The sequence below is a fragment of the Prosopis cineraria genome, unplaced genomic scaffold, assembly GCF_029017545.1.
Source record: "Prosopis cineraria cultivar Desert tree isolate PC_DT_omini unplaced genomic scaffold, ASM2901754v1 PC5, whole genome shotgun sequence".
In the NCBI taxonomy this organism is placed as follows: Eukaryota; Viridiplantae; Streptophyta; class Magnoliopsida; order Fabales; family Fabaceae; genus Prosopis; species Prosopis cineraria.
In genome coordinates, this window is record NW_026555336.1 from 32624313 (window position 1) to 32636084 (window position 11772).

At 29.0% G+C, this 11772-nt stretch overlaps 1 pseudogene; it reads left to right on the forward strand.

The window, feature by feature from the left end:
• Window positions 1–7479: 7479 nt before the first annotated feature.
• LOC129310944 (magnesium transporter MRS2-5-like) lies at window positions 7480–10996 on the forward strand (annotated as a pseudogene).
• The last annotated feature ends 776 nt before the right edge of the window (window positions 10997–11772 follow it).

Genomic DNA, 11772 nt, shown 5'->3' on the forward strand with positions numbered 1-11772 from the left:
GTTAATTTGGGTTAATAAAAATTAAAAAAAATAATATTTAGAGGTAAAAAAATTAGTAAGAGATGATTATTAAATCTAACTTAGGATATAATTCTAAAAAAAATTTAAAAAAAATTAAAAAAAATAATTAAAAAATAAAAAAATATTATTAAATTATTATTATAATAAAAAAGGGAAAAGGTATTAAAAAAAGGAGGGGAAGAAGAAGAAGAACAAAATTGCTTTTGGCCGCCGCACAATAATCATTATGTATATAATAATAATAATAAAAAGAAGGAGAGAGAGAAAAGAAGAAATAATAAAAAAAATGTGTGGGACTCACTGAATTTTTATGAAAACTCACCTGTTCTTTCGTTTCTTCATTCATTCCTTCGTGCGAGCTGAGCCAGAGAGAACGCGAGTCACCGGTGCGAAATATCTAAATTTTTAAGGTAAGAGTTTTTAATAGGATATTTAGGGTGTGATTTTAAGTTTTTCAAGACTAAGTAAGTGTTCTAAAAATTTTTCTTAATCATCCTTCTTCTTTGGTTTCTGAGTTTGTAGTGGTAGAAAATTTAAAATCTGGAAGAGGGATGAATTTATATTAAATACATATAGTTTTTGAGGTTGTCAGTAGTATAATAAATGTTCTAGAGTATAAATTTATTGATGATCTTTGAATTTATGGCTTATGGATCAAATTCTAAACTAGATCTGAAAATATATATTGATTTATTGAGGTTTAGATGATTATTTGGGATGAGAAATGAATTATTATGCTTATAGGATTATGATTCTAAGCTAGAGACTCAATTTTTAATTTTTGGGTATTTTAGGTATGAATTTATGAAATAAAAAGAAAATTTTGATAATAGAAATTAGTTTAGAAGTTGATTTTTAGATTATTAATATTTATTGATAATTAAAAGAGGAATTAAAAATTTTACTTAATAGTATTAACTATAGATTTGTATTAAGATTGAGATTAGGAATTATGTTATATTTTTAATTCTATTATTAGAATTATTTTATTAGTTTCAAAAATTGAAACTAATATTTATAAATAATATGTTATTTGTAGATTGTATTACTGGTGAAGATTGCGGTGAGAGAGAAATTTTAAGGAATAATTTATTGAAAAAGCCACAAGGTAACCATGCTTTTAATTTGTGATTTGTGTTACTTCATGTTAATTGGGTGATTATTGAGAAAATTATAAATTTTGTAATATTATATAATTGTGCAATATTATTATGAATTTATTTGATTATTGTGGGAAGTGTTAGGAGACTTGCTATTGTTGTTGTATTTTTGTGCCACGTGGTACGTCCTTATTGGAGCTCAATAGGTGGCTTGTAAGGGCTTGGGCTAATCTACCTTTGGTTAGGTAATTTAGCACCGAGTGAGGGTTACGGCTCGAGGTTAATGGAGGGATATAAGGATGGTTATTTTGTGTATTGTAATATTTCTTATATTTGTTAGAATTATATTATTTTTAATTCTCACTTAGTAAGCACACACTTAACTATTTGTATACACTATCATAAATTGGCTTTGGTTACTGGGACTTTTAAGTCTCATTATGTGGTTAACAATTTTCAAGAGAAGAGCCACGAGTGACATGTGGAGGAGTCCCAGAGGCTTAGTGGTATAGATCCACTGTCTCTTTTGGGTATTTAATTTATGATTTATAATGTGTTATATTGCCAATATTAGGGCTTTTTATTTATTGTCAATTATATGAATATATAAATGTAATCATGCCTTTCAAACTATTTCTATTTTTGGTACAATTTGAATGATTGTAATTTTAATATTTGGTTTACTTTGGATTGGTTAAAATGGCATGATTATAAGGCTAAATAATTGGCTTGTGTTGAAAATTGGCTAAATTGCTTATTTTACTTGTTGGGAGTATAAGGATGGACAAATATGATTTAGTTTACTTGTTGGGAGTATAAGGATGGATAAATGTGATTTAGCCTAATGGCATGTAGGAGGTAAAAATTTATCTGAAATGTTATAGCGTGAAAGTTGAAGTTAATTATAAAATATTTTATATTAAAATTATTGATATAAGAATGTGTTGGGTGGCTGTAACCCAACTATGGTTGAGTTAAATTATTTAAAAAAAAAATTTGGTATGTTACAATTTTAAGTTTTCATTTTTATCTAACTAACATTAGTTGATTGTTAAGTTATACCTGTTGGACCAAAATACCCTTTTTTAAATATAATTGTTGTCTAAAAATTAATCATATTACCCAAAAAATTAATGCATATTTTTTCTTTTTATTTTTTTGTTTTGTAAACGTATTTATTAAAAACAGAATTAAAAACTCAATGGAGTAAGGATTTTTTTGCTAGAAATAAGATAATTATTTGATATGATAGATCGGTTGATATAATTTATATTTATTCTTTAAAATTTTATTAATTTTAACACAAAATTTTAAAGTTATTTATTTAAATATCTATATATTTAATTATTAAAATTTTTTAAAATTAAGAGAGAGGGTAGACAATTAGATTTAAGGGAAAATTAATAATTTTAAAATTTCAACATAATTATAAATAAAAATTAAGTATTTTAGAATCTTAAATGAAACATTCCTAACGGTGTTAACAATTGGACTAAAGTCTATGTTTTAAAAATAGAAAGGAGGTCATTGTAATTTTAACAAAATGAAAGGGACATCACTGTATTTTACTCCATAGTTAATTAATTGCAGGGGTGTTGAAAAATAAAAATAAAGGTTAGGGGATTAATTTAAAACATTTAAAGACAAAGGAGGTCATATGTAATTATCACAAAGTTTACACAAATTTTATGTTTTTTAACCTATTCAATATTAATGATGATAATTGCATAGTCCCGTCACTTATAGAATAATAAGGAGAAGATGCTTGCTATAAGTTATTAGCTCAGGAAATATTTTCTTACAACATTGGCACCTATTTAAATATACTGTTGTAGAAGATGTAAGGGTACTTTACTAATTTTATTTATAATCTAAATATAACATTTATGGATATATTTACTCCTTTATTTTTTATTAATTATAACATGAATTAAGAGAAAATTTGGAAATGTGAGGAAAATATCATCACATCAATTGTATTTCTTAATTTTTTATGTACAAACTAGAGCCATTAATTTTGGTTATCCTCAATAAATTAGTAAAATGTTATGGCCGATTTAAGGAAATGATAATTCCTTTGACATTTAGGCTAGCCTAAATAGGTTTAAAATTTTTGGGCAAGTTGAGACACTGTTTTAGTCTATCTTGAATGAGTTCAAATTGTTATGGTGAAGCAATGTTTGATCATATTCAAGCTTTTCTGAGTAAACCCAACAACCTCAAATTACTAAAACATAGCAAAGTTTTTTTTTTAAAAAACAAATTATATCTTAAAGCAGGGGGAGTGTTTAGTTTCTTTTGTTTTGATAAACTATTATTGGCACTTTTTTTAAATACATGGTCATGGCAAATCTATACAAAAAGATTAAGATCTAGTCATGTGTAAGGTTAAAAGACTTTTACAATTATGTAGGGGAACATCATAGATCATAGTTAGAAAATTGTCATGAGATATTTGATGAGTTAAGGGATCAGTGCATCTATTTATTTATCTATAAACGTGATCAAAAGTGATCCAATCTCGCATAGTAAGTTCTCTGATGTTTTTAATGGTATAAGATAATAGATAATTTTCAGAGTAGTTGTAGCTAATAAGAGATAATGCTTCCATCGAATTAAAATAAATATTAACTTCAGGTAATTTTTTTATTCCAATAAAAAAAAAGGCCTTTATAAATTTTTATGAGCTCAATTACTGTACTAGATTGATATTCAATATGTTGGAAAATACCTTTGATTTAATTTCCCTCATCGTCTCTTATTGCAATCCATGCTCTTCATGTCCTGTGGGCTTTAGGGTCACAAATGAAGGGCGACTTGCCAGTCCAAATAAAACCCTGCAACGACAGCGTTTTGCTCCATTCAATTTAATCTCAGTCGTCCTCGTTTTTTTCTTTCTGTTTTTTTTTTGGGCCAAAAGTCGTTCTCCTGCAGCTATGGCCTGAACTCTGAAGGCTCTCTAAACGGCACATCCAAAACAAAAAAGCCGTTCACAAATATTAGAAAAGATTTACTAATTTAGTACTCTATTATGTTTCAAGTAAAATTACCTCTAAAACCAGGAAAACATAATTCAAGGGCTTAAAGTTAGGAGGACTCAATCTTCAATCAGTTTTCAACAGGCCAATCTTAATGGACTTAAAAATTAATGGATTGATCTTTTAGCCGCAAGCCGCAAGAGTCAGTTTATTTAAATCTATTTAAATTTTTTTATTAAATATTAATATTTAATAAATAAAAATGAGGGGGAGGGGGATCCAAATAAGGAAAAAGGAATACAAAATTGAAAAAAAAAACCTTACATAATCTAATACTTCATTCACAGTTGCTTGTTTTTGGTTGGGTTATCTACAATTTGATTTATTTAGCTTTGAATAAGTATGACAATGATTTGGTTTGGTTTTGGAAGTTTGGACAATAATTTAGTACTTTAATATCCTAATATTTAAAATTTATTTATTTTTATTTTCATGCATTTATTTAAAAAAAACTTTGAAAACAAATAAAAGAACTTGAAGCTTGCAAGGCCAAGTGCCTGTAAGTTCAAGAATGGCTTTGCAAATTGAATTATTCTTGGACAATTGAGTTTGTAGGCTCGACTTTTAAACTTAAGCTTGTCAAGAGTTGGATTGGCTCATATTTCTATCTCAACCTCCAAATAAAAAATATATAGTTGTGTGTCTATTTGAGTAAATGGCACTACCAAGATTCATTTGAATATTTAAGTTTCTTTTCTGTTTATTGGTTGAAAATAATTTGATATTTGATTAACCAAAATTTAAGTTGACATAATTTAGATAAAATCAAATTGGATTGACCGGAATGAAGTATATTATTCTTAAATAAAATTGAGATCTCAAATCAATCTCATAATATTGTAATTCCAAAAACGTATTGAAAATTATTTCTTTTCATTATTATTTTTTATCGACACCCACGTATATGACGTTTTAAAATGTCACTTCTTTTTTTTTTTTTTCCCCTTTTGATTCTACTCTATTATACAAATCACATGGGCCATTATTTACAAGACTTCATATACATGAAAAATGTCGGTACTTTGATACTTTTCTCTCATTCTTCTTTCTTTTCTTTTTCTTTTGAGCATGCACTTATGATACTCTTATGATTTTATTTATAAATTATTTTTAATATATTTAATTAAAATTAAAAAATATTAAATTTTATTAATTTTATCTTAAAATTTAATAAATTTTTACCTTTATTCTTAATAAATATTTTTAAATCTTATTACTAATATTTTTATTCAAGACATTTAATAAGAAAAAATGTAAAAAATGTCATTAAAAATTGACAATTATTCTATAAATATGATTAAATTTTTTTCTATCTTATAAATAGAATCAGAAGAATATTTTCTAACAAATAATTGGAAACTATCTCTTGAAAAAAATAAAAATAAAAATTGGAAACAACTTTTGAGAAATGGGTTTTACATGTGCTTTTTAGTTTTATCCATCACGCACAGCCACGTTGAACGCTATTTAATGAAAAAGATAAGGATAATTAACCAATGAAGGAGTTAATGATATTATTCTTCCATGAAATAAGTGTTAAGTTTTAAAAAAGAAAATTAATGATAATCACTTAATCAGATTCTTGATCAATTTTTTTAAAATAAATAGTAAACATTAATTTAAATGAGAATAAATAATAATAAAATATTTTTAAATTATATAAATGATAATTTAATCTTTTAAAAAACTATAATACCAATGAAGTCCTTAGGAACTTCTTTATTAATATTTTTTTAAAAAATATTATTTTATTCTTATTGATAAATTATAATTTTATATTTAATTTTTTAATTCTTTAAAAAAAGCTGTAATTTTTTAAATAAAAATTATGAATAAAATTTGTTATTTTGAGAACTTATTTTTTAATAATAAAAATTACACATAACAAATTACGATTTTTTTGTTAAATTTTTTCTATTCATAGAATAAAAGTTAAAATTTTTTAAATAAAAGTTATAATTGGGGCTTGTTTTTCACTGACAAAATTTACACTAGACAAGTTGTGATTTATTATTCAACTCTTATGACTTATAGAACAAAAATTATAATTTTTTAAACAAAAATTATAACTAAACCTTGTTATTTTTAATAAAGGTAAAATGATATCTTTTCTAAAAAAGTTATTAAAAAAAATCCTTAAAAATTTTATTGATATTATAACATTTTGAGTGATCAAATTAATTCGAAAGAATTTTATTATTATTTTTTCTTTAAATAATTACATATTCATGAGTTCTAATTATTAAAAAAATCATTTAAATTCTAAAAATAACTCTTTTCTAATTGACATTTATGTTTGCAATTATCTAAATTAATGAAGAATCTAAAGTGTCATTAATTTTATTTTTGGGTTTATTATCATCCTCTGTTATTATTATTCTCTTTTAAAAAGTAATACTATTCTTTTCTTAAAAAATTAATAAAAACTGAAGTTAAAAAGTACCCCATCCTCCAATATCAGCAAAATTGCAGGGAGGGTAGTTGGATCATGCTGATAATGTCAAGTGTCACAAGTAGTACTAAAAGCTACTCAGGCTTTCTTCAGCGGTGCATTGCTGCTGAAGGACGATCGCACCATCTCCTATCAGCCATGGCTAATTTGCAATGCAGAGCTCCGTATTCATATAAGGCAAGTCCATTAACAAATTCGGCAACTTTCACTTTTACTCTTACTTCTCTCAGGGGTTCTTTGTTGGTTTCTGTTGTTCTTTTTCATCAGTTCGCAATGAAAAAACCATATGGAACGATATTTCGCATCTTGTGCTCTGCTTCCGCATATATATGGATGGAAATGATAAATGCGGTTGTTATTTCTGCGAGATTGTTCTTGATTAAAATTTGGTGGAATGGGTCAAACTGGATATTGGGGGATGATGGGTATTGAAGTTGTAACATTTAGGGTTGTACGTGTTGGGTGATTTAATTTTACGATCTGTATACGTTAGTTGGTTAGAATGTTAATTAACTTTCCCCCACAACGATCTTTACAAATTATAACAGAACAAACAACTATTACTAGGTTGGTTATTATTAGACACTGATAGGTATCTGAAAGGCGGCAGACACTGATAGAAATCACTTGTTGCTAGCTATCCATCTTTCACTTTCGGGATCCTTTTTTTTCCCCTTTAATTTATTTTGGGCATTATCTTTCTTGAGATTAACTATGAAGGTATGGTTGTTCTTAGATTCACATATAAGGAGAAGAATATGACCTACTTTCCCTCATTTCCTTGTTTTCTCATCTTCCTTTTTTGAAATTTTTTTTATAATACTTCTTAACTAGAATATTTCTTTTGTCCTATTTTCAATTCAAGGTTTTAGACTGAAACATGCACAAATAATGGATAGCATCAAGTGACAGCACTTTCCCGATTCCATTTATCACCAGTATTTTACGGCTGTGATAGTGTGGTTGAGACAAAATTCTACATTTCCTAATCTGTACTGACTGACGAATACTGATGGAGACAACTTAGCCTGGAAAAAAAAAAATTCCAAATCAACTGAGAAAAGTTGATTCTGATGGAAGAAGCACATGGTTGTTCTACGTCTAGTCCTCCTGAATTGGCCTTATCTCATGACAGTGGTCAGAGGTCTATTTTCAATGGCCATGTGAAGAAAAGAGGTCATTTAAGTCGTTCTTGGATAAAATTGATCGGAATGGGAATTCACAGATTGTGACACTGGACAAGGCTACTATTATGAGATATTGTTCTTTGCCTTCAAGGGATCTCAGACTATTGGATCCTACGTTCATTTATCCTTCTAGCATATTAGGACGGGAAAAGGCAATTGTAGTCAACCTTGAGCAAATCCGGTGCATAGTCACCGCTGATGAGGTTTTCCTGATGAACTCCTTGAATGGCAGTGTTGGCCAATACAGGTCGGAGTTATGCAGTCGACTTCAGAGAGAAAAATCTGGTAAGAAGCCTAAATCTTTCTGCGGCAAATTTGACACCAATGCATGAAGCACATAGAGAAAAATAGTTTATATGTAGTTGAGAGTTGAGACTGATACAATAGTTCTACTGTTCCCAATGTTCTTTTATTACGTAGCACTGCCAGAAATAATGCAAAATGATGTAGACAACGCATTGTTTGTCGTGATTCTTGTTTTAAGGAAAGAGCTGATGACACTAAACTGAAAATGATACATCTCCTTCAACCTTTAGTAGCTCTTCCAATCTTGTGCCCTGGAACTAAGTTTGTTGGTTATACTTAAAAATTGCACTAAGTTTTTGGAGGTCTTTGATGAAGGTAGCCACAGTGTAAAATTTCTGACATGCATGTCTTTTTGGTCCAGATGATCTGCCTTTTGAATTTTGGGCATTGGAGCTGGCTTTGGAATTGACATGCACGTTTTTAGATGCTCAGGTATCAATTACCTACATCGTTGCACCCTATTTGTTTTAGGCAGACTGCATCTTTTCAGCAGCACCAGTATTATTTCTACACTTTTCCCCATTATAGATGATCACATTGAATTGAAACCCTTGTCTATATTGTGGTTATATTTCTTCTCACGTTTCATTTGCAGTACAGTATTTCTGTGCTGTACTTCATTAACTATCTTCTTCAGTTTTTGCCAAGTTTAACTAACTCAAAACTGAAGCTTTATTACTCTGTATTGTCAGAATACATGTTTTTTCCATAATTCATTTTAATAATTTTAATTATTATCGATTTTTTCTTAATTGTCCTTGTCTGTTAGGCTGCATATGAGAGATTGGTCAAACAGACTGGGGACTATTGGAGCCTATGTCATTCCACAGTAGGAACTGAGCACATGCGGGGCATGTAAAATCATGTATTCTAACCTGCTTAGTGTTATTTTTAGGACAGTGTGTAAGGGTTCACGTCAATTGGAATGATTAAGGAACATTTTTCTTCAATGATGTTAAGTTTATGATGCAACATAGGACAGGCTTGGTTACCTCAAAAGATGCATGGTGTTATCTTATGGATTTTCGTTACCTTTGTTACTGCTTTTGGCTGCTTTCTTTATGTAATAGATTCCAGTGGTACTGCTATTGGTTGCTTTAACTGTTCTCATAGCTGAATCTTATTATTGAGCCTACTCAGTTTTTTGTGTGCGTGTCACTCCCTTTTTGGTATTTTTGGATGAGGTGGCTTACATAATTGTATCATGTAATTCAATGGTACCATGCAAAAAAATTTGATAATTGTTCATGTGTATATTTTTTTTTTTGGTATCAGAGCTTAAGAGAACACTCTTGGAAGTTATTGAACGCGATCTCTTAATTAATAATATTCTTAAAAGCTTGATAAATGATAGAGCACAATAGCGTCTTGCAATTCATGTAGCCGACCCCACCTAGTGGGATAAAAGCTTGTTGTTGTTGTTGTTGTTCATGTGTATATTTTTAGATGTCATTGTTATTTCATCAAGTATATACAACAAAGTCATTGACAGTGGTAATTAATATTGAAGCAATAATATGTCAGCTCTTATTCCTTAGATGAAGAAAGTTGTTGATTTAGTAGGTCAATGAACTCGAAATGGAAGTATATCCAGTGTTAGATGAACTGGCCTCATCAATCAGTACTCAAAATCTAGAACGTGTTCGAAGATTTAAGGGTCATCTACTTGCTCTGACTCAGCGAGTTCAAAAGGTCGATAGAAATAATCTTCTTTTATTGGGGTATTATTTAACCTTTCTACTACTGGCAATTAGTAATTTATGTCAACTACCAGGTTCATGATGAAATAGAACAACTCATGGATGATGATGGTGATATGGCTGAAATGTGCCTGAGCGAGAAGAAGAGAAGATCAGATCCTTACCCAAATGACCTTGGTCTTCAAACTCACAGGTCACGTAGTGTAAAAGTGATTTCAAAATCAGCTCCTGCTTCACCAGATAGGTCCATTAGTGGGGTCCGGATGTTACAAAGGGCTTTCAGCAGCATTGGAAATTCGAGTAAACATGAGAGTCTTACAAGTTCTTCTGATTGTGCAGAAAAGATTGAGCCACTGGAAATGTTACTTGAAGCATACTTTGTTGTCATTGATAATACTCTTAACAAGTCATTGTCGGTAAGAGAAATTTGACTAACTCAAAAATAGCTTTCAGGCTAATCCATGCTGCTTATAAATTTCAATATTGGTACATTTTATTTAATATATATGTTGATAAATAAGGCACATATATTACCTGAGTTGCTGAGTTATATCTTCAATCAATTGCTGAGGACAATCAGCTTCTTTCTTGTCTTTAAATACGTTATTTGTGAAAATGATCACCTATATGTCTATCTGCCTGTCTATATAAGAGGCAAGATCGGCATATGGTTAGATAATTTGAAAGATGGCATGTTGACCGGACATTGAGAATATTTGCTCTTGCCGGTGATGCAGCTCAAAGAATATATAGACGACACTGAAGATTTTATCAACATAAAATTGGTACGCTGTGATTGACTATTGGCACCTTGTTTCTGTCAATTCCTTTTATTCTTTCACATGCTAAATTATGTACATCAGATTTCCTTGATGTTTCTATGCGTGTGTCTGACAGGGAAATATTCAGAACCAACTCATACAATTTCAGTTGCTTCTTACAGCAGCAACATTGGCAGCTACAGTATTTGCAACTGTGACAGCAGTTTTTGGAATGAACTTTGAAACCCCAGTTTTTGATGATCCATGTGGATTCGATTTAGTTGTGATAATCACGGGAATTGCTAGTGCGGTCATGTACTTCCTTTTTATAGTTTGCTATAGGTGCAAGAGAATTGTTCCAGTATAAAGTGCACTCCACTGAGATTTTGAAATCCAAGTGGATAAATCTAATTGGAGTGCAGGTTTTGATATACTGATATATCTAATGGTAAAACCGAGAAATATAATCCGCGGATTTTATGATACCTATGTTGACCAATTGGATTGCAAATAGACAATGTGCGCTTGGGACCACCTTTTTGGGTGCCAAAAACACATGATTTTGGCAATATGTATTTGGTTAACAAGGATTTGAACTTGATCCAAATTTTTCATTTATATTTATAAAAAATTTGGATTCAATCTAAATTTATTTTTTATAATTTTAAATTTCTTCTATATCACGGTTATTTAAATTTTCAGTTATTTCAAATATTTTGTTTTCTTTGTGTTTTTATTATTGATAACTCTATGATTTTCTTACTTATCTCTCATTAGCGTCTCTCATTAATTAAAAAATAAAGATAAAATTATCACTCTCAATTTTTTATTTTTGTTTCAAATTTTAATTCATTTATCTTATTCACTTGAAATTTTTTAAATTATCTAAATAAAATATTTTAAATATATAAATTTTAAATGTAAAATTTAAAATGTAAGATTTTAAATATAAAATTAAAGTTTAAATCTATCAATTCAAATCATATTTAACTTGATTTTAAACACATCGATATCGGTACATCAGAAGTGAATTTGATTGAAAGTGACATGACTGTATATAACGTGCCTATTTGTTAATTTGTAATTATCCTGTTTACATTTTTGTTTTCATTTTTTCCCAAAAAAGTTTTCCATGTCCCAGAGTTTCAATATGGTGGAATCTCGCACTGATGTCGGGGTCTACTATTCACTGCTTGGTGCATCAAGA